The sequence below is a fragment of the Hyaena hyaena genome, unplaced genomic scaffold, assembly GCF_003009895.1.
Source record: "Hyaena hyaena isolate Hyena2069 unplaced genomic scaffold, ASM300989v1 scaffold_1298, whole genome shotgun sequence".
In the NCBI taxonomy this organism is placed as follows: Eukaryota; Metazoa; Chordata; class Mammalia; order Carnivora; family Hyaenidae; genus Hyaena; species Hyaena hyaena.
In genome coordinates, this window is record NW_024081929.1 from 123,697 (window position 1) to 147,810 (window position 24,114).

The 24,114-nt window shown below is 42.5% G+C and overlaps 1 long non-coding RNA gene across 3 annotated transcripts in view; it reads right to left on the bottom strand.

Moving 5' to 3' along the window:
* LOC120224988 overlaps positions 1 to 11,757 on the bottom strand; it is a 58,028-nt gene extending 46,271 nt beyond the window's left edge. Inside the window, exons 1-4 of one of the 3 annotated variants that reach the window (XR_005526715.1) lie at positions 10,815 to 10,866; positions 7,769 to 7,873; positions 5,586 to 5,975; positions 1,896 to 2,022 (exon numbers count right to left, since the gene is read on the bottom strand). This is a non-coding gene — a long non-coding RNA (uncharacterized LOC120224988). Of the gene's footprint in view, positions 1 to 1,895; positions 2,023 to 5,585; positions 5,976 to 7,768; positions 7,874 to 10,814; positions 10,867 to 11,552 lie in introns of those variants that run through there. The other 2 variants (XR_005526716.1, XR_005526714.1) reach the window with 2 other exon arrangements.
* Positions 11,758 to 24,114: the final 12,357 nt, after the last annotated feature.

The following is a 24,114-nucleotide window of genomic DNA, read 5'->3' on the forward strand; positions in this document are numbered from 1 at the left end:
ATTGGATTTTGTCATTAAAATTCTTAAAACTGCCAAGATAGATGCAAAAGACCTGTAGTCACAGTTTCCTAAACCTTGCTTCAAGGTCATATCAATATCAATATCAAGGTGACATCAACATGTTTATACACAATTCAACTTTCCCAGTTCATTATTTACTGCCTACTAACCACCTATAATGAAAAGAGCTTCTGAGTTATCAAGAAGGCAGGATTTTGTACACAGAAAGTTCACTATAGAGCTCATTCAAGAGGGTAGGGAGAAGTTATGATCCTCCAGAACTTCTTTACAGGCAGCACCTGAGTCTGACCCCAAGCTCTTCACTGAAGAGTTGAGTTTCCACTCCAGTTTTCCTGTGATCAGTTCCTGAAATCCCTTGGAATGACACAGTTCATGGCACTTGGTCTTTGTGACCATAGTGTCCATGACAGTTCAGCCATCTATCACTGGGGTGCTGTTCATTTGTTCAACTGGCTATCCCTTGCTCTAAGACAGTCCAAACAAGGCAGTGAATACTGGAGTGACAGATGAGAACCAACATCACAGGGTGTCATGTGCTACAACACACAAAAGCACACAATGCCATAGCTTTCATTTTGTCTAAGCAAAGGAGGTAAAGTCAAGCTGGATGTTAGAGGACAGGTGACAGAGAGTCAGTGAAAGCTGGAGGCACAACATATGCAAAGTACCAGAGGCACACAATGTCACTATAAAGCACCAAAAGAGGAAAAGGAGACAGAAGTGGAATGAGGGACATGATGTTGGAGAGATTATGACCCAAATGCTAAGGATCTTAAGTGCTAGGCTAAGCAATTTTGGCTTCACTTGAAAGTGATGGGGGTATACTGAAGGCTCTTAAGTTATGGAGTATCACAGCACAATGTGAGTTTTAAAAAGATACTACTGATCTCACTGAGGGGTATGGGTAAATTGGAGAGGTGCAGAATTAGAGGTAAGAAAAATCTGTTACAGGATTTTACTTAAACAGATCAAGAGAGAGGCTGTGAGAATGGATTTGGTTTTGAAAAATATATACAAAGTAATTTCAGTTGACTATTGATTAATTGAAGTTTGGTGTGTGTGTACGTGTGTGTGTGAGAGAGAGAGAGACAGACAGACAGACAGACAGGGACAGAGACAGAGAAAGACAGAAACACAGAAAAGACAAAGATTCTAAAGATTAAATATTTTTTAAATTATTTTTTAATATAAAAATATGTGGTGCAGGCAGCAATGATGAGTAGAAATGGAGTGAGACACTGGGTGTGGAGCCTTGGTAGCCCTGTTGATGCCACCAGAGAGGAGATTGACTCTGGAAATGGAGTTTAGAATCATGGACAGCACAACTCTTGATTTCAGCTCATGTCATGATTTCATGATTTGTGAGTTCAAGCCCCACATCAGGCTCCATGGTGGCGATGTGGAGCCTGCTTGGGATTCTGTATCTCCCTCTCTCTCACTGCCCCTCCCCCCTTGCTTGTGCTCTCTCTTGGTCTCTATGAAATAAATTAAAACTTTAAAAAAATACAAGTTTAAAAAGAGGGCTACAAGGGACACAGCCCTGGGAGGAGACTGGTGAGTCAGAAAAGTAGAAAGTGACCCAGGAGAGCAGAGGGGCAGAGACCCAGGGAAAATAAAGGAACAACAATGGGAAATGCTTCAAGGGTCACCATCATAGACCACTTCTTCCATTATAGTGACAATGACATTTATTTCACTTTGGATGATCACTCTGAATGTCCCTGAGGCAGAGAAGAAACAAAAAAAGTTTTTTAACAATATATGTCAAATACAGCACTAAGCTTTTATAAAAATAACTCTAAGAGGCAAGAATTACTATCGCTATTTTACAGATGAAGAAATGGAGACATTAAATACCTCCCACAGGTGAAAGGGCTCCAGAGCGAGACTCCATCTCAGCCTTGGTGCTGTGTTCCTCCCATTGTGTCACAGCACCCTCTTGGCTTCTTCCTAAGGCAGGTCTCTACCTGGGCACCCCCTGGGCAGAGGCAGGCAGAGAGGCTACAGAGGCAGACAGAAGGATTGGGCTTTCAGGTTAAGATGTCCATGCTTCCTGGGGACCCTCAGGAGGAGCACACACCCACCCCCTCAAAAGTAAGACTCAAAGTCTGATCTGACTGCAGTGTGGCAAGTCTTCCAGATGCCACCCAGAAGCCAGCTCTAAACAGGCTCTCCAGCTGCAGTAGCCCTGGGGGGGCGGGGACAGTCCCCACCACCTTTCCAATGTACATGGACATAAAGTCAGGGACATGCTTCAACTAGGATAACCAACTGTTCTGGTCTGCCCAGGACACAGCAACGAGGACAGTACAGGAGGATCAGCATCTTTCTGAGCCAATGGTAACTATGGAAACCAGAGTCCAAGGGGTGATGGGAGGTCAGGTCCCACACATCATCTGGACTCCACGCAGGGGGAGCCCAGATCCTTCTGGAGCAATAGGTCCTCTTCATCTGAAGGTGTCTTGATTCTGGACTTTGCCAAGGCTAAGCAGGAATCCCTGAGGAATTTCCTGGGGCAAATACCTAGAGCTAACACCCTTCCCAGCAGTAAAGACAGGGGAACAAGATGGCCTTTGCCATTTTCATACCAGCCTCCTGATGACTCCCTGCCATATGTATGTCACCACAGGCTTGGGGTGGCAGGGGCATTTCCGCTGTATGTCCCTCATACGTGTCTTATGTACCCTACCTCCCACTGGTCCCCACCTCTCTGTGGCTTCAGCCAGTACAGACCCAACCTTAATCACACTCACGCCATTGTCCCCACTACCCATCCTTGGCTTCGCCTTTTTCTTGCCAGTATGCTCTCTTTACTCTCCCAAGGAACTTGTAATATGAAACAAGATTGGCTCAGTGTAATGTATGACAAAAATTTTAGTTCAGAGGAGGTTCTCATCATGTCTGGTTGGTTTGTTAAGGAGGTGGATCCCCGTTCATCTGTCTCCCCACGTATTCAAAGTAATTCACAGACGTAAAACACGATGGCTGCCTGAATCATGGCTTACTTCTATTCTGGCCCATGACCGAATCTTTCCTTCTCCCCCTCTTCCCTGTTGTCATCTTTACCCTGGTTTTGAGAAGGAGACCTTCCGTCAGGCAGGACTCACAAGAAGCTGGTTCTAAGAACAGGCCAGTCTCTTGGCTGAATTTCTATGGGCCATCAATTTCCCTGGGGCTGACTGCTACAGAAAGGGCCCATATCTAGAAGGCAGGCGGGAAGAACAGAGAGAAGAGAAAGGACAAGAGCAGTACATGGATCTCATGCTTGCCTACAGCTCCCCCCAGCTGAGCAGCATTTAGCAGTTTGAAAGGAGAGCATCCTGTGTCCTGGACACTCACTTCTGCCCCTCACTCTCCACCCAGCACCCTGCAGCTGGGGAGGGCGGGAAACAGGGGCATTCTCCTCTGTGCACAGTATAAGCTGGGAAAGGGATGGAGGGCAGCTCTCTCCCGGCATGGGAGACTCATCCAGACCTTACTCCCCCAAGTGTTTATTCTTCTTTCTGACCCCACAGAGAAAAAAAAAAAAAATCAATTTTAAAATACCAATTAAAAATCCCTTCTCCCAGTGCGTATTTGGTTACAGTAGTCTACATCAGGCTCCCCTCCTTACAGATGTGTAATTGCCCTGAAAGCAGAGTTGTCCAGAAGTGAAATATTAAATAATTCAAACCTAAAATGTTCCAGAGGTAGAGCAAAGAGGCCCGGGTAAGTGTAAGTAACATAGGATGTAGAACCAGGAAAAACACACACACGCACACACAGCATGTGCAGTGCACTTTTGTGACTGCTAAAACTATAACATCTGGAATGCCATTCTGGAAACCTTCCAGATGTTTTCCATGAGGAACACTTTGTAAAAATTGTTAGCCTTCTAGGCATTTGTGAATTCTGTAAGGAGAGTACACTCCCAGGCCCACATAGGAGCAAATATGGGATTATAAAGTGCTAAATGCTTTTCACAACTGTATAAGCAATAATGCGCTTTGGGTAAATATTCAGGGAAAATTATTTTTACAGACTAAGTGAATGGATATGTTCCAATCTGCAATTAGATTTGTATTTCAGAGAAATCAAGGAATGCAGGACAGCTCATCTTAAGGCAGGCTGCCTGGGGGCCAAAGCTCCTAACCTGGGCAACATCACACATCCTGGTCATTAATTTCCTCGTTTGTAGTCATTCCAACACTGGAAGAGGCTAACGCAGTTTCATAGCTTGTTATATTTATCTTCCTTCCCGAGGATTTTTATATTGCATTTTATAAATCCGGCTTCAATTTATGTGTAAGCCCCATAATCATTAGCTTAATGTTGAAAGAAAGAAAGAGAGAGAGAAAGAACGAAAGAAAGAGTAAGTGAGCTTGGGAAGAAAAAAACCCACCACTCCAGCAACAATGCTTGGGAAGCCCTTGGAAGAATTGTTAGTTTTTAAAATGCATAATATATAAACATCTTAAAGGAATACCCAGCATCTCTTTTGAAATGAGAAATTATGTGAAGGAAAGAATCATAAAAGCTTACTGATTTCCCGAACCCACTGAGTAAAAGTATTTTTAAACCATGATTCACATAAGGGATACATTTGACACATCAAGAGAAACTGGAAACCAGGCTCCATGCAGCCACATCAGATACTGCTCTGAGCCGAGTTTGTTTACCATTACAAAGTGAAAAGAAATTTGCTTTTCCTCCCCTGCTCCCTTTCCCTTGAGGATGGCGATTTTTATTGATTTTGTCCTTCTTTATAAAAAAGCCGAAGTTAAATGTCCATGATAAACTAATCAGAAGCCCTGACATTTCTGCACATTGCTGCTGTCCTTACTATGTGGGGCTTGGCCCCAAACCCAGAGACAGAGTTCCTGAGGCCTTTTTGTTTTGAGATTCTAAGGCTTTCCACTTCTTCAAAAAAAAAAAAAAAAAATTCATCAACTGGGACTTGCAAGATACTCCCAGGAAAGATCTGGAAAGGCAGAGCCTTCTCAGTAAATAGGTGAGATGTCCGACCTGGAGGCCACGCTGGCCCCAGCGAAGACAGGCCCAGCAGGCATCCAGAGGGCCGTGGGAACCGTAGTACAGGACGGCAGTCTTCTTCTGCTTGTTACTTGTCTCCTCATTTGAACTCCTCCTCATCACCTTCATGGCATCTCCACCAGGAAGGCTTTTTTGGGGTGATAGTGAGCCAATAGTAAAATGGAAGTACAGCCCAACAAGGCAGAAGAAGGTATGAGCATCTTCCATTTCTTTCCTGGTGAGCCAGCACTGGGGTCTCAGTGCCTCACTGGGACTCCCTCGTTTCTGTGGCTGTCGGAACTCAAAGGAGAAAGAGACATGCTGCCACATGTTACTGTGGCACTCCCAGCAATACAGACATTTCCTCAGGTGGTTGGCTTCGAAACACCACGCTGAGCACGGGTTATCCTTAGCTCTCAGTCGCTGGTACGTGAAAAGAACAGAAAACTAAGAATATCCCAACTCTACTCCGGGGCTGCTTCAAAGACAAAGGAAAAGAAATGAGAAATGGGAAAATGCCCAACGAATCAGAAAATATCGCAAGGTCAACCCACCTGGTATAAATCAGTGTGCACGGTTCCAGAGGGTCGCATAGAAACCTCACGCTCAGGTGTAATTTGCCCATCCCGAAGTATTTTTCCTAGTAGTGCCAAATGCCATAATGCTCTCTGTCAGTGATTTGAAATTATTCTATAAGCTACATATCGGGTACACTATTGTTAATGAAATGCACACAAGATGATGAACAACTTCCTTTTCCTGCCGGAGCCCCAGCTGCAAGCAGTGCCTGGATCCTTCGTGCTGTAAATCAGCCCTTTGTACTCCAGGAGGATTCAATGAGCTGCAGGTGTGGGCTTGTGGAAGGCCGCCTGGGATTAGGTAGCAGCATTTGATATGAGATCCCAAACAGCACTGGCAATCTACACGCCACATGCGGCCACAGGCTTTGGAGAAAGCAAAGGGAAAACGCTGATGAAATGTGGCACGGGACCATGGAATGCAATGTCAAACTTTCACATCTGCAGGACAAGAAAGAGAGTTCCTAATTTTACAGTGATGATGTCATTGAGAATTCATGACAGTGGAAATGATGGGCCAAGGTTTGCAAACTTAACCACTTAGGAGGTTGCTAACCGAAGGTTGAGCTTTTCAAGGGACAGTGCAGGTTTAAAAGTGATGCTGATTTGCCTTCCTGGCCTGAGGCATCACTGATGTGTGTGTGTGTGTGTGTGTGTGTGTGTGTGTGTACACATGTGTGTGCATGCATGTGTGCACACATCTGCACACAGGCACTGGAGAGAGATGGGACAGGAAAAGAAGTTTTATTTGAGAGGTTATGCTTTGCACAGGCATATAAAGCAAATGCTTTGCATGCCAAATGTGTCCTTAAAAATATACTGTCTCTGTGTAATTCAGCATAAAACATTGCTAGCTCTCCTTAACAACAATATATTTTTTAAAGATTGATTTCAGACACTCTAAAAAGTCACCAGCCAAGAAAAACCATCATAATTGCTCACTTTCTCCTCAACGTTAACTACCAAGAAGCTCTTCTTTTTAAATATTTTCTTCTTACGTGGGGCTGAAGACACATGCAAACAAGTCTGGTTTTGTTATTAGCATGCTGATAAAATATATATTGAAGAAAACATATCTTTAATTTTTTGAGTCTGTTTTTCATTAGCTTATCTTGATAGTTTAAGTTAATCATTATTTTCAACCATATATGATTTAGATATTATGTCATTAATTCATGTATAGTCCATCTGAGTAATGATTGTGGTTTTCTACTTTACAAATTCATCTACTTCACCAAGAAACCAAGAGAGTCAAATTCCATGCAACATCTGGTTTCCATTGAATGTAATTGCCATTTGCAGAGTTATAATCATGTGTTATTGTAAGGACCACGGTGTCAATCACTTCCCTAATGGGGAAAATTCAATGCCTAAATACCTGGGAGAACAAGAAGCTGACTTAAACAGGTGCATTCAGACACTGGGTTTTAAGTAGAATTCTAGCCTACCCATTTAAATAAATCATTTTAAGGAGAAACAATATTCTTTCCATCCCCTGTAGCAAGGGAAAGCGTAATACCTAGGGCCTCAATCTCCCATGCTCAGTTCCAGTACTATATCACATTTAATCTTTTTTAAAATGTACAAATATGTCCATATCATACTGACTCCTCATGTTGCGTGCACTGGTGGGAATCTCTCAAGGCCAGGCAGGCATTTTGAAGACTTTCAGGGGAAGAGGACATCTTCTGTTCTTCCTGCCTTACATGAACTCAGTCAATTCTTTTATAATGAAAACAGGCTAAGCTTGATGTAAAGAAAATATTAAGCTGCTCAAACTACCAAGGCCATTATAGTCCTTTCTAGCCCAAGGGGTTTTTGCCGGGATAATCACATAAGAGGTTAAAAAATCATGAGGCACCGTGTTCTCGTGTGCAATATGTAAGCACTTTATGGCAAAAAGTGAAGCACATCTCCCTGACCTCAATCCCATTGTATTTACAAGCCAAGCCTTGTTTGAACTGGTAAATGTTTGGTCATTCATTCAGAGAACATTTCCGAAGGCAAAAATAACATGCCAGGAATGGCACTGGACAGTCAGCATGCAAAGATGAAAGACAGAATCTAGAGGGTGAGAGCACAGGTAATCACAACACGGTAACGTGCAGTAGAAATGGGCCCCTGTATCATAGCAGCGGAGCAGGGTCATTTTATCCCACCTGATTGAGGATGATCAGTGAGTCCAAGAAGACATCCTGGAGGAGGTAACCCACTGAGCCGGGTCTTAAAAGATAAACAGGAGTAGAAGGCTTTCTGTATGTTAGCTGTAATAAAGACATGTGATTTTAGTCGTTGCTAATGAAATGTTTATGGGAATAAACTTCATGATTCAATACAAACACTGTATAAATGTAATTTACAACCCCTTTCAGTTCATTCATTCACATACTTCTACGTAGGCTGGTTACTAATCTACTGACTGAACTCGCTCTTCTCATGCATGAGGATTTAGGACACATAACAGAAGCAGCTTTTATCTTTGGAATTATCATAATCATAAAACCATCTTAGGTTCAAGAAACATTGTGCAATCCACAAAAGGCTTTTGAATACATTTTATTTTCTTATTGTAATACAGTAGGAAGTGCAAACAACAGATGAGCCCTACTGCAATTCACAGATCTTAAAAGGTCATGGTGAAGAAAGGCCTAGAACCTGGGTCTTTAACTTCCATCCTAAGACTGATTAGCTTAAAATGTGCAGCCTCACCTTGATGAAGAGGTAGGAAGGGAAACCTTAGCACCTGGGCCATTATTGATGCTCACTGTAACTGAACGGATGAACACATTCCCAGCTCTTAATTAGATACGCATATGGAGAAGACTCATGTACAGAAACTCCAAACCAAAGCTGACATTCTGCACTACTTCTACTAGGCTCTATAATGAGTTTCAGGACCATATTGACTGCACGGTTACTCTCACGCTTTCTCTTCTTTTCAAGCAACTAGTCAAAGGGTTCCGCATCCCCTGAGGTACCTCTAGACTCAGCTGGTGAGATAACCCAGAAATGCTTGCAAGGATGGCCAGATGAGGCAGGCTGCAATGAATGAGTGGTGGTAAATAAACATGAAGATAATTAATAAGTGGCAATGTCAATAAAATAAAATAACTTCCAAAACAGGAAGGTAAGGATGAGAGAGCCAGTGTAAGTGAGCGATCCTGGATCAAGACCAGGGATCCTGGCCCGTGGGTTGTTTGTTTAGCCCCTGTGAGCCCCTGGTGTTACATCTGCTCAGGGGGAAGTGCAGCCCCTCCTCCTACACCCCAAATGTTTGTTGTAAGAATCGACAGAAAGATCTAATATAAAGCTGTGCAAATTATAAATAGTGAGCAAACGCAGGGAAGTTATCATTACCCCTGACAAATTGAGAGGCGCTTCCCTTTCCACCCGAGGCTGCCAGAGATTGGTTTATAGTAATAACATCTGTCTGGCTGAGGCCCCACTGAAGATCATAAGACCCATGGAGGCAGGAATCTGGTTTCTAGGTTCTCTGAAATGCAGATGAGGGCTGTTCCTCAGAAAACTGTTGATTTTTTGGTTTTAGTTTTTCGTTTAGTTTTAGTTTTTGGCTTGCTTCTTTCTTTGTTTAGAAGAGAGATAATGACTGAATTTGAAGGGACTTTAAGGCTCCTTGAGTCTACAGGCTCCAGAATACCCAGGTGAGGGCTATAACTCCCAGTCACATCCTGCGACATGGCAGAGCACATGACATTCAGAAGATTCCCCCGATGCTGCAGCCCAAGGCTTCTCAGAAGGCAGCCAACGGGAGGCTTTTCAGCCTCAGGATTAACGACTGGCCACCTCTTTTTTGGAATCTGGTTCAAGGGTCCAGTCAGCAATTGCTGAGAGAATCCATGCTCACACATGAGCATGCACATGACAGCAGTTGACAACAGGTAATGACATGGATAACAAAAGGGCCCTTGAAGGCACTCTGTCCCCAGAAATGCCTCAGCATACAAAAGAAGGCAAAGTGACAAAGAGTGATATCAGTGTCACCTGCAAAAAAGAATCTCCTCCAGGATTAGTTGTCAGGACAGTAGAGGCACAGCTCCCAGTCATGCCAGTTATCAGTTGCAGGGGACTTAGGTTAAGTCTCTGGCCTTTTCCTGGCCTCCATTTGCAGATCAATACAATGGGGCAATTTTTCTTGCTATTATGCTTTATGGGATAATTATAATAATTAAATATGAAAACCATTCGTAAACTCCAAAATGTCATGTTCCTTATAGTCAGTAGATCAACAAATGTGTATATACAACATGCCCTGTCGCCAAATGATCATTAGTGATTGTAGATGGCTCTACGTTGTACAAGAACTGGTGTGCACTGCACACTTGCCGTGTGCTTGCACTGTTCTCGGTTTGTCACAGGTTCTCGCCCATCAAATTTTCACAAACACCAATGTGGGCACCACTACTGTCTCGTACTATTCAGGCCCAGGTTGCTTACGTGAAAAGTATCACAGCTCACGAACAGTATAGCCAGGTTTGGACCCAGGAAATGGGCTCCGGTGCCTGTGTCCTTAATCACTATGCTTTATGGCTTCTCCTACATACAGGACTAGACACACAACCACATGCGTTTTTAAACTGTCTTGAAACAATTTCAGACTTATGGAAAAGTTGCAAGACAGTACAAAAATTTTCCTAAATATTTTCACCTAGATTCCCCAAATGTTAACACTTTAGCATATTTGCTTTATCATTCTCCTCCCCCAATACATTCTCATATTTACATTTTTCTAAACCCTTTGAGAATTAAGTTGCAGACATGAGGCCTCTTTATGTCTAAATACCTCTGTACATTTCCTATAAACAAGGACATTCCCTTATACAACCGCAATAATTACAATCAGAAATTAACATCGGTAGCATATAACATCTCCACCACAGATCAGATTCACATTTGGCTAATTATCTCAGTAGTATCCTTTATAACAACAGTTTTGTGGGTGTTTCTTTTTTAATTTTTTTTTTGCCCCAAGTCCCATTGAGGATCACATGTTGCCTGACCTTAACATTTTTTAAGGCAACTGAATTCGGGCTTTTCTTGTGTTTTCCCCTGATTAGATTCAGGTTATGCATTTTGGGCCAGCATACCATAGAAGTGATGATGTGTCCTTCTCTGTGCATCATATCAGGAAGCATATGATATCTATTTGTCCCATTATTGATGACATTTTTAAACCATAGCCCTTACCATGTAACACATCTCCCCAGATGCCCAGGAAGCTCCCTAAGGGTGAGGCAGGGCCTGATTTCATGTGTACATCCTTCCTCCACCACACCCTGCATTGGCTATGGACTCAGTCTGTGCTGTTTTCCCCTTTCTGACTCAGTCTCTCCTGGTGATGCCTTCCCATGGTCTCTCCCTATGATGACATGGTCAAGGACCAGCCAACCTGTTTCCTCCTTCATTCATTCTACAGCGGAGAACTCAATTTAGGGAGCACCTTTTCCATGTCAGGCCCTGGTCCAGATGCTGGGGAATACGGGGATAAACAAAACAGAGGCCTGTGGTCCTCGGGAGATGGCACTGCCCAGAAACCACACAGCAGGCAGACAATGACACGTTCATCTCTGCTCTACCGGCAAGGCTTCTCCTTCCTCTACTTGTCCTCCGCCTCCACACTCACACCTTCTTTCCCCAAAATCGGGGGCCTGCTATTGTGTCATGAACCACCCAGTGTCAAGTGTCAGAAGCTTCTAGTAAGTTAATGTGTTTCCTTCCTGATTGGATGTTTGGTTGTTATCAGCAGTTTCTCAGAAACAAGATCTTAACCGAAGAAGAGATTCTCGTGGTGAGAAGACCAGGAGGGAGGAAGGTTTCTGGTCAGCAGTGCCACTCAGGAGACCCCAGGCCTCAGACCACAGTGGGTGTCCCCTGCCCTATTGTTCTGTGAGCGTGACCCCTATAAAGGACTCAGCCCCCACTCACCCCATGGGATGGAGAGGTCCCGACAGAGACATCATCCCTGTGGCGTCCAAGGAACAGTTGAATAAGGCAGAAAAGCTAGAAGTGGGACTGACACCATCTTTATGCCACCAAAAATGTCTTTGGTTTGTCCTTTGAACTTAATTAGAAAATGCAGAATCAAATCACCTACTCATTTATTAAAAGCTGGCCCTGTGAGGTGCCACGCTCAAAGTGATCCAGGGAGAACACAAGAAAAACATGCCCCCACCCTCTTGGAGTTAGCCAGCACATGCAGCGGGCGTCCAGCAAACCTGTCAACATGTCACCGCCCGCTGATATGTCATAATAGCCTTTGACAAGTGCACGTGTTACCCTCCACTCAAGAGCGGGTGATTAAAGAGAAAAAGCAATACAAAGTGCTGCTTTCAAAGAAAGTGGTCTTACTCTCTGGGGGCGGGGCACATGCTGAGCCCCCGGCAGCCCTGCAGACAGACTGGAGGCCAGGCCAAGCAGGGTTAAGAGCATGGGCTCTGAAGTTCAAGGGCCTGGACTGCAGAGCCAGCTCTAACACTTGCAAGCTGGGGGACCGTAGATTAATTATTTAGCTGAGCTAGCTAAATCGCCTTTCCTGTAAAACTCCAATCTTAACACAACCTTTCTTCTAATGTTCCTAGGACTAAACTAGATAATTCTCTAAGTTGTCCAGCTGTGCTACTGGACAGATAATAAGTCCTCAGGAACTGAAAACGTTACTGGGATGCCTTAGGCTTTCTGAACTGGGGGCCTCAGTACAATGTGGCTCTACCTCCACCTCTACGTGGGCCCCGAGTTTCTATACAACAGGGCAGCAAAGGGCAATCTTCTTTAAAACTCTACTGATATGTTTTTACACAAGCCTATGAAAATCTATATAAATTCTGTATATCTATAGAATATTCTAGATATCTATAGACGTTTGAAATTTCTATATCAAAGATGGGGGAGGAGGCAATGCTTCCTGATGTCAAAGGTCCTAAAGGAATCCTCCTGAAGAGCTCCCTTTACAAGGTGCAACAAATGTCCAGAAGGTGGACTCTGCTGGCATCTCTGGGCCCTTCACTGCTGAAAAGGAATCTCTGTGATTGCCTCTGCCTTCGAACTTGAGAAATGGAGGCAAGTGGGCATGGGGGAAGGCACTTGTTGGGATGAGCACTGGGTGTTATATGGACACCAACTTGACAATAATCTATTAAAAAAATAAAAATTAAAAATTAAAATTAAAAATAGAAGTACCATACAAATCAGTAATTTCACTACTGGGTATTTACCAAAAATAAATAAATAAATAAATAAATAAATAAATAAATAAATAAATAAATAAATAAAAACACTAATTCAAAAAGAAAAAAAATTTTTTAACTTTTTTTTTTTTGAGAGAGACAGAGAGCGAGCAGGGGAGGGGCAGAGAGAGGGGGAGACAAAGTCGAAAGCAGGCTCTAGGCTCTGAGCTGTTAGCACTGAGCCCGATGCAGGGCTTGAACCCAAGAAATGTGACCTGAGCTGAAGCTGGACGCTTAACCAGCTGAGCCACCCAGGCTTCCCATAGGTAGCTTTATTTTCAATCGTCAGTGTATCTTGTTGCTTCTGAGGTTTCTTCACATTTTAACTTGGATGTACTGAGGTCACTTTTACTTTTAGTCTCTCAGCTTTTCAAGTTTATTTTTTAAACTGTTGTTTCTCAAAATCTCTTCATATTTGTTTACTTCTCTTTTTGTTTTGCCAAAATTTCTTAACTTTCATTAACTTCAACAATTTAAATCATGTTTGTCTCTTCTCTTTTTATAATAATGCTATTTTTAAGTATTCCAACATTATGCTTCTTATCGTTCTAAATGTAAAGTCTGTCTTCTCTCTCTTACTCTATTCCTTAAGCCTTTAGTTTCTAAAATTTCTGGATTTTATCATTTGTCGTCTGGTTTTATCTCCTTTAAACAGCTTAATGTTCGCATTGGCTGAGAACATCAGGCAGAAATCTTCACCTTGTCGGAGGGGTCACAGTCATAATTCTTTTTTTTTTTTTTTTTTTAATTTATTTCTAGGAGAGAGAGACAGCGTGAGCAGGGGAGGGTCAGAGAGAGAGGGAGTCACAGACTCTGAAATAGGCTCCAGGCTCCGAGCTGGCAGTCAGCACAGAGCCCGACGCGGGGCTCGAACCCACGAACCGCGAGATCATGACCTGAGCGAAAGCCGGACGCTTAACCGACCAAGCCACCTGGGCGGTCACAGTCATATTCCAGAGTGATTCAATATCTTTGCCCCATCTGCCCCTCCACAGCTGTCCCTCTGGAGCCCCTTAATTGGATTTCTGGCAATTTTTAAGTTAGTAATAAAAATTTTAAGTCATAACCTAAATAATGTGCGAAACCCTCAAGTTTAAATCCCTTCCTCAGAACAACAGTGAATCTACTCTTGCGTTCCTCACACACAGCTCACTTCTCCCACGTTAGAGGAGGTCACAGCCTAGCCTGGAATCATCCCTAGCCAACTCTGGGAAGTCCAGCCAGCCAGGTGAGCCATGAGCTACCTGTCAGGTAGGGGCGGTGACAGAAGAGTGGGTTCCCGAGTCTCCCTGTCCTTGTCGCCAGACCAAGCGCCACAGTCAGAGGGCTCTGGCTGCTCTGGAAAGTTGTGGCACATCCTGAAACCCCAGAGGAGAATACACTCGCCTGGAGGAAGGCCATTCTGGCTCAGGGACTACAGTTTATAACTTTGTATCCATCTTAAAACAGAAACACCAATTCCAGTATGGACTTAAACTGGGAAGGACAGGATATGCCTTGTCTAAGTCACCACTTGCTGCGTGCAAATGAATGATTGGAGTAGCTGATGCAACTGAAAGAATTATCTTTAAAAAATCATTTTAAAGAAAGAAAGATTTTAAAAAATAAGGCTTTCCCAAAACATGGAAAGAGCCTAAGTGTCCATCAACAGACAAATAGATCAAGAAGATGTGGTTTATCTATACCATGGAATACTACATGGCAATGAGAAACAATGACATCTGGCCATGTGTAGCAACATGGATGGACCTTGAGGGTGTTATGCTGTTGTTATGCTGAGCGAAATAAGTCAGGCAGAGAAGGACAGATACCAAATGTTTGCACGTACAGGAGGATTAGGAGGAACTTAACGGAGGACTGTGGGAAGAAGGAGGGGGAAAATAGTGGGGGAGAGGGAGGGAGGCAAACCATGAGAGACTCTTGAATGCTGAGAACAGACTGAGGGCTGATGGGTGGGGGGGAGGGGGGAGATGGGCACAGAGGGGGGCACTTGTGAGGATGAGCACTGGGTGTTATATGGAAACCAACTTGACAATAAACTATTTTTTAAAAAAATAAGGCTTTCAATACCCTTTCACATTCTCTATTTCATATTATCCTCATAGGGGAAGAGTGAACTCAAACAAACAAGTAATAGACCCAAGGACGTATACGTGGATTAGGAGGAACTTAACGGAGGATCATGGGGGAGAAGGGGAAAAAATAGTTGGGGAGAGGGAGGAAGGCAAACCATGAGAGACTCTTGAATGCTGAGAACAAACTGTGGGCTGATGGGGGTGGGGGAGAGGGGAAGATGGCTGATGGGCATGGAGGAGGGCACTTGCTGGGATGAGCACTGGGTGTTATATGGAAACCAACTTGACAATAAACTATTTAAGAAAAAAAAAATAGACCCAAGGACTCAAGGTAAGTGGCAGGTTTGGAACTGGAAACCAGGTGTCCTGTTCCGTTCCCGGGCTTCTTCCCCCATGTCAGAATACTTCTTACCGCTAGTCAGCAAGAACCTCCACCCCAACAGAGGAATGTGTCTGGCTGCACAGCATTATCTCAGCAGCCAGAGCCCACCTGGTGACTGGGTCCTGAAATCATTTTTCTCCTTCAGGAGAGATCAGGGGGCACAGTGACTTTGCGTTCTCAAGGGCAATTGACTAACAGTAGATTCCTCCTGGAGAGTAGAGCTGAAAAGGGCAAGGACAAGGGAGAATATGGGGACTGAACCCCAGTGTGATATAAAGCTATCAAGCAAGCCTTGGAATACGGAGCCCAAACAGAGCCCCTCCACCCACCGGAAGTCTCCTCACCAAACTCTTCTGCCCATCAGAACTTGACTCCAGTTGCTCATAATGCTCCATGATGAGCCACAGCTTTCATATTTCAGTGGCTTTAATTTTCCAAACTTGGACTTTAAACAATATATCTGTGTCCTGTATCAGGGGCAAAACTTTGCCTCAGGGCTCCAGGTCACTGAACATGTATAACGTTGATTGAAACATTTTGTGGGACAAACAAATTAACTTCCTGAATGAAAAATACAACCTTGCTTATTACCAAAGAGTAAATCCCAAATGTAAGATTTATCTCTAATAGTCTATCAGGAAAAAATCTGAACTCAATACCCCTTTGCCTATTGAATATCACTAATCCTGTGCAATCCCTCTTCGGTAACCCCACTTGTCTGCAGGCTGACTCAAGCTTGTTAAAACTAACCCATTTTTCTTCCATGAAAGATGTAATCAGTAGTAAGGAAACTAGAACTTCGAGGATCCTGCTAATCAATCTACGTTCCACAAATGAAAACACTCCCCAACTGGTAATTAGTTTTCAATGATGAAGTAATTAAATATTTCACTCCAAATTCCCTCTGCTCCACATCTGGGGCTTTGTGAATGTTGCATTTTCCAAACCCCTGTGTGCAATCTTGTTTTATTTATGGCGGGCCTTTTATAAGCTTTCTGAAATTCTACCAAAACCATACAAAGGAATGGGGAGACCTGACATGTAAGTGTTGAACTTGATTATACAGTTAGTCAGGCCAGGTAAAGCAGAGACACTTGATCCGCACTTGGCCCAGCGTTATCAAGAAAACGTGATTACATAGTTCAGGATAGTTTTAAGAGTTCAAGACAGAAAAGTGGAAGCCAACTATTCTCTTGTTTAACCCTGATGAGGAGCTTTGGGGAATGAGAGATGAGCCCAAGTTTTCCAAACATATGTCTGTCTCCGTTTGATCCCACCCTACTAGCTCTTCTACTAAGGAGATGCAGCATTCGGATCTAATGTAGGAGTGAAAAATTCCAATGCCATATCAATTCAAAAATGCACTTTTAGTTACCTGACCAAGGTGGAGTAAGACATGTCACTAAAGTCCGTTTTTTTAACTTAACATTTCACCAAATAATTGGCTATTGTAAATATGCATGTCAGAAGTTGAAACCAAAAGTTTTTGTGAGGAAATGTTTAATCTTTCTCTTCATATGCTTGGTCAGCTGTCAACTGGTTATTAGAAGGAGGCATGAGAAGATCTGGAGTGAGGAGTGCTCCCCGGTAGTGCTCCCTCTCCATCCTTAAGCCTCGAGGGCCAGAGGCACTGGCTGAATGAAATTCCTGGTACTGTCTCTCAAATTCATACTCCACCCACTTACCTCTGGAAAATTGCCATTAGCAACAGGTAATCATGTGCATTTTCAAGGTTCCCACCATGATTTAAACATGATTCAAGTTTTATCATTTTGAACAGCAGCCATAATTTCCTGTCCCTAAGGAATTCTCAGCCCAGCAGGTTTGGGGGAAGGAAGAACAGTCTCAAATGAAGACATGTTCTTTCAGAAAGTCAGGGAGAATCTAAGTAATGTGCTTTGTCCCAGGGGAAATTCTAACTAACCCGGTAGAGAACAAATGTGAACGGGTGAAATAAGCAGCTCATCTCCATAAAGAGAAAAACAGAGTTTAAAGCCAGTAGCAGAGAGTTAGTGGAAAGAATCCTAGACTAGGTATCAGAAAGCCTGGATTTTTAATCCTGGATCTAGCACTCATATAACAGCCATATAACCTGATAGCAAAAAGGGGACTGGTTTTATGTTCTTCCAGGCCCTTCTTACACTGGCATGCTGCGTTTTCAGGCAAGTTCAGCTGTTCCTGATCATTGGCAAGGAATCGCTGGTAGCATTCTCCCCTAAGCCCCATGGCAGCCTATTTTAAGGTACAGTATAAAGAGTCTAGAGCCTTGGGTGGCTCAGTTGGTTAAGCGTCCAACTCTTGGTTTCAGCTCAGGTCATGATCTCATAGTTTGTGAGTGCAAGCCTTCGGGCTCTGTGCTGACAGTGCAGAGACTGCTTGGGATTGTCTCTCTTTCTCTCTCTCTCTCTCTCTTTCTCTCTCTCTACCTGTCCCCTGCTTGTGCTCTCTGTCTCTCTCTCAAAATAAATAAATAAGTAATAATAAAATAAGTGAATGTAAAGAGTTAGCACTAAAGCTCTTCTCCTTAACAGAAGGGTGACCTAATGTGGGTCCCTTGACCCAGCACACTTGGTTTCTTCATCTGCAAGTAAGACACGAAAGCTTTATGAGATGTCCTTAGGATCAATGAGATAAAGTATGTGCAGGCACTTTATAAACAGTAAAGATCAACACAAATACTTGTCTTTTTCTTCTGTCTTATCAAATGTAAATGTCATAAAATCCATTGTCCACTAGGCTACCTGTCTCTCTAGCCAGCATGCCTGGTGTTAATGGTAGGAGACAAGGTAAACCCGAAGTCTTGATTTGGGGTGATCTTGTATGCCACTTGACATATGACTTCTCAATGAGGTGAGAAAACAAGCTTGGACACAGGTCATGTCTTTCATTTATAGGAGTATGCATTTAACTTCTGAGAAATGAGTCCAGCACCTCTCAAATCATAAAAGAAAAAAAAACCCACATTCTATGAATCTATTGGATGGGGAAGTTCATAAAATGGAATTTAACATATGCTTCTATCTGCAAAGGGAAGTGGAGATTTGCAGGAAGGACTTAAAAATGTTTTGGGGGCGCCTGGGTGGCTCAGTTGGTTGAGTATCCAACTTCAGCTCAGGTCATGATCGCACAGCTCATGAGTTCAAGCCCCACGTCAGGTTCTGTGCTGACAGCTCAGAGCCTGGAGCTTGTTTCAGATTCTGTGTCTCCTTATCTCTTTGCCCCTCTCCCACTTACTCTCTCTCTCTCAAAAAATAAATAAAAACATTAAAAAATTTTTTTAATAAAAAAGTTTTGAACAATTCAGGATAAAATTTTATTACGTAATTTTTTTTCCTTAAATAGTTCATTGTCAAATTGGTTTACATATAACACCCAGTGCTCATCCCAACAGGTGCCCTCGCCCATGCCCATCACCCCCCTTCCCCTTTCCCCCACCCCCATCAGCTCTCAGTTTGTTCTCACCATTCAAGAGTCTCTCATGGTTTGCCTCCCTCCCTCTCCCCACTATTTTTACCCTTCTTCTCCCCCACGGTCCTCCGTTAAGTTCCTCCTCATCCTCCTATACGTGCAAACATATGGTATTTGTCCTTCTCTACCTGACTCATTTTGCTCAACATAACACCCTCAAGTTCCATCCATAGCAGCACTCCCAACAATAGTGAAAACATGGAAAGAACCTAAATGTCCATCAACTGATGAATGGATCAAGAAGAGGTGGTATATTTATACAATGGAATACTACATGGCAATGAGAAAGAATGAAATCTGGCCATTTGTAGCAATATTACATAATTTTCTAGTTCTCTGAGGGGCACCTGGGTGGCTCAGTCAGTTAAACAGCCGACTCTTGATTTCAGCTCAGGTCATGGACTCAAGGTTTGTGAAACTGAGCCCCAAGTTGGCTCTGGGCTGATAGCATGGGGCCTGCTTGAGATTCTCTCACTCCCTCTCTCTTTGCCCCTCTCCTGCTTATGCGCATGCTTGCTCTCTTTCTCCCTCAAAACTAAAGTTAAAAAAAAAATCAAAATTCTTTCATGAGTGTGGTCATGTAGCAGCATCAGCTCAGCTTAAGAATTTAGTTATGTTCAGTTAGTAGGTGCAGGGACATCATTTTCTGCCTCAAAAAATTGCAGAACTGGCCATCTTACTAGTCTGAAAGATTATCAGGAGTCTGGGGCAAAAAGGGCAAAGAAATAGGAAAGTTTCTGTTTTTGAACAGCACTATTAAAGTAGATGGTCAACAACATGTCAAGTGACACAGATACTAATCTAAGAGATCATTAAATTTTAAAATGTTTTCACTCTAGCTTCATGAATCTATAAATATTAGTAACTATGCTCAATTAATAACAGTTGTTAGTATCGCTGAGAAAGAAATAGTTGGAAAAACACCATTTGTTCTGCGAAAGAAAAAGTACCAAAATAAACTATCAGGGGCACAGTAAATATTTATAAAGCGATAAAAACCAACATGTGGTAAATTTGGAACAGGTATGATATTAAAGGAACACAGTGTTGGCTTGTGACCTGAGGGGTTTTGCTGCAATGAGAGAAAACGAGAACAAGACCTCTGTCTTCCTCATCATCATGGTTCTCACACAGAATTCTCTCATGTAAAAATGGGAGTTTCACGTTAAACCATGCTATCAGATGGCAATCTTCATTAAACCCATCCACCACAGTTATTATGAAGAAACTAAATCAGAATACAACTCTGTGTTGTTTTACAAAAACTTATTTTAGATACCTAAAGGAAGAATTTTAAAAAGGTCATGAGCTAATTAAGGAAGACCTGAAAAACTTTGCAGGATGGGGTAGTGAAAGAGAGGAGTAAGTTCCAATTTGCAGATTTTCATAAGGGTAACTATTAACTTCAGGAAATCGCTTAATTAACTGACACTTAAATACGCTTAATCTAAAATTGCAAAGTCCCAACAAAAATTCACTGAAGTCCACTTATAAGGTTTACTGATTCAAAGCAAAAAATTCAACTTTGGAAAAGCAAAGTTAAAAATGGTTTACTGACAATGTATAATTAATATTTCAGTTTGAGTACAAAAGACTAAGGACCATGAAGGCTAGTAGAGCAACATTTGTAAAAATCATCATTTGATTTTGAAATAATCTTATATTGAAGATATAACTTATATGAATTCATAACATATGAAAAATTCATAGGGATTTAAAATCCAATTGCATTATCATAATTTCAACATTGCATCTACCACTGAAAAAAAGGAAAGAGAAAACAGGTTAGACGGAAAGAATGGATCATCCCCTTGATGTGTTAATTTCATCTTTAAAGAGGCTGAATCATGTATACTTCATTTAAAGGAAAGAAAGTGTTTATATCCACTGGAGGACAATAAACTAACATGAAAGCTCTTCTGCCATTTGCTAAAACACTGAGCAAGCATTATTTCTTTGAGAATTTGTGTGAACATCATTTCCCTTAAATGGTGAATATCAAGATTTTCAAGAGATCATTAAAAAGTAGTGATGAGGGTTTGTGTGCCACCATTTCAAGCACGAAAAATATTTTTAAGAAGTTATTTTCAGAGGAGGCAAAATGGCGGAGAAGTAGGGAGCTCCGTACATTTCACTCGCCCCCATTTCTCAAACAGAGAAGGCCTGAAGCCACAGGAACCCTTACAGAATCCAGGAGTTTGGGAGGAAAAGGAGACAGAGTCTGCTGAGAAAACCTTATAGCGTGAGTGCGAACTGGGGAAGGTGAAAATGGGCCAGGACTGGAGACTCACGGAGGGAGGGGAGAGGGCTCCCTTTGCGGGGAGCCATGGTAAGTTGAGGGAAAAAGAAAGAGCGGCTGTAACTGCTCAAGAACCTGTCCCTGTCCCCGGAGAAGAGAAAAACCTCAGCTCGGGACACAGAGGGATCCGATTTCCAGCTGTCCAGAAGACCTTGAGTGGGACACACTGGTCCCAGGCGACACCGGGAGAAACCGCTCCTCTGCTCGACAGCTTGACCTGGAGGGGAAGCGGTGCTCCTGAAGCCACTCAGCCGTGCTTCTGGCTTGGCTGGATCTCCAGTGGGGAGGCGGTCAGCTTGAAACTGCTCGGAGGGACTGGGCGTGCGGGTTTATACTTCAGGTGGTAAACATGGGGCACGCGGACTAAGATCTGGAAATGAGGCCTGGCTTGGGATACAGAGCACAGCCCACCTCAGCCACGCCCACGGCACAGGGAGATTGGACCCAAAAGAGTGAGTTGCAATGCTGGGTTCCAAGGGGACCGGGGTGCCACATTTTTCTCCCCACAACGACCAAAGCGGGACCTCAGAGAGTGGCGGGGGAGGCAGTGGAGGCTAAGACCCGCCCAAAGCAAACCACGCCCATCCCCGAGAGACAGCTGCTTTTTTTTTTTTTTTTTTTTTTTTTTTTTTTTTTTTGAGCCTGGGCAAGACCAACGTGGATGCACTGCCGTGATTAATTCTAGATCAATTCTTTCTATTCAGATATATTTTCCATTGTCTCATTCCTATCCCTCACCTCTGCTGGACTGACACGCTGGTCACTGGTTTGCTTAAACAGTCACATTTAATCCATTCTCTAGATGTATATTCAACACCTCCACCACTACCTTTCTCTCTCTCTCTCTCTCTCTCTCTCTCTGGAGTAATCAGACTATATAGTTTCTCTGGGTAACATTATCTTCGTTTCTTTCTCCTCACCTCTTACCATATTCTCCTCTTTCTCTCTCTGAATTAAGCCTCTTAGTCTCTCTGCCTGGTCATTTCTCTTTCAATTTCACTTCCTCCCCGCCCTGTCATTTCTCTCTTTGTATATGCTTTTCCATCAGCACTGCATACACCCGACTCTTTATTTGTAGCTGGGAATTCTGGTTTTATGCTTTTAGATTGTTCTTTGTCTTTTGGGTTTTTTTCTTTTCTCTTTTTCTTCTTTTTTCTTTTTTAATTTTAATTTGTATTGTTTTTCCTCCTTCCTCTTTTTTTCCCTTCTTTTTTTTTTCTTTCTTTTACTTTTTCCATTTCAGTTTGTGTGTTTGTTGGGTTTGTCGGTGTATTTGTATGCCTTTGTTCCCTGTGTGTTTGTCTTCTGTTTTCTTTCCCAGGGCTACCCCAAGAAACAAGCCAAAGTACAAATGGTGGAGAGTCACAAATACCATACAAGTAGGGAAATAAAATACCCAAAGTCTCAACAAGAGAGACCAAGAGACACAATTCAAAGAACACTTCCTGAATGGACAGGCCCTGGACAGTCAAAGAGCCTTCTTTAATACATAAGTACTCCCAAGTGCAGAGTGAATAACAAGTTTTTAAAACTAACAAGAAGACAGAAAGCTAACCAAAATGATGAAACAGAAGAAGTCTCTTCTAAAGAAATTCCAGGAAGAAATGGCAGCTAAAGAACTGCTCAATACAGATATAATCAACATACCTGAACAAGAATTTAGATCAATAGTCATAAAATTAATCGCTGGGCTTGAAAAAGGCATGGAAGACATCAGAGAAACTATTGCTACAAAGACTATGGCGCTTAAAAATAGTTGTGATGAGATAAAAAAATGCTATAAATGAGATGCATAATAAAATGGAGACATCCAATGCACGGACTAAAGAGGCAGAAAGGAGAATAGGTGGATTAGAAGACACAAATAAAGAAAAAGAGGAAGCCAAGAAAAAGAAAGATAAACTGATTCAGGAACACAAAAGGAGAATTCCAGAGCTGAGTGATACAATCAACCAGAACAACATCTGTATCACAGGAATTTCAGAAGAGAAAGAGAAAGGGAAAGGCGCTGAAGGAGACCTTGAACAAATGATAGCAGAGAACTTCCCCAATCTGGGGAAGGAAACAGACACTGAAATCCAAGAGGCACAGAGAACTCCCCTCATACGTAACTTGAATCGATCTTCTGCACGACATATCATAGTGAAACTGGCAAAATATAAGGACAAAGAGAGAAATCTGAAAGCAGCTAGGGATAAAAAGGCCCTAACATACAAAGGGAAACCTATCAGAGTGGTTACAGACCTATCTACTGAAACTTGGCAGGCCAGAAAGGAATGGCAAGAAATCTTCAATGTGATGAACAGAAAAAACATGCAGCCAAGAATCTTCTATCCAGCAAGCCTGTCATTCAGAATAGAAGGAGAGATAAAAGCCTTCCCAAATAAACAAAAATTGAAAGAATCTGTCACCACTAAACCAGCCCTGCAAGAAATCCTGAGGGGGACTCTATGAGGGAAATGTTGCAAGGAACGCAAGGTACCAGAGACACCACCACAAGCATGAATCCTACAAAGAACACAATGACTCTAAACCCATATTTTTTCAACAATAACACATGGACTGAAAGGTTCAATCAAAAGACATTGGGTAGCAGAATGCATTAAACAAAAATCCATCTATTTGCTGTCTATAAGAAACTCATTTTAGACCTGAGGACACCTTCAAATTGAAAGTAAGGGGATGGAGAAATATATACCATGCTACTGGAAGTCAAAAGAAAGCTGGGGTAGCTATACTTATATCAGACAAACTGGAGTTTAAAGTAAAGACAGTAACAAGGGATGAAGAAGGGCATTATATAATAATTACAGGTTCTATGCATCAGGAAGAGCTAACAATTATAAATATCTACAAACCGAATATGGAAGCACCTAAATACCTAAAACAATTAATCACAAACAGAAACAATCTTATGGATAAGAATGTGCTAATAGCAGGGGACTAAAGTCTCTTACTCCACTTACAGCAATGGATAGATCAACCAGAGAGAAAATCACTAAAGAAAGAATGGGTTTGAATAACACATTGGACCAGATGG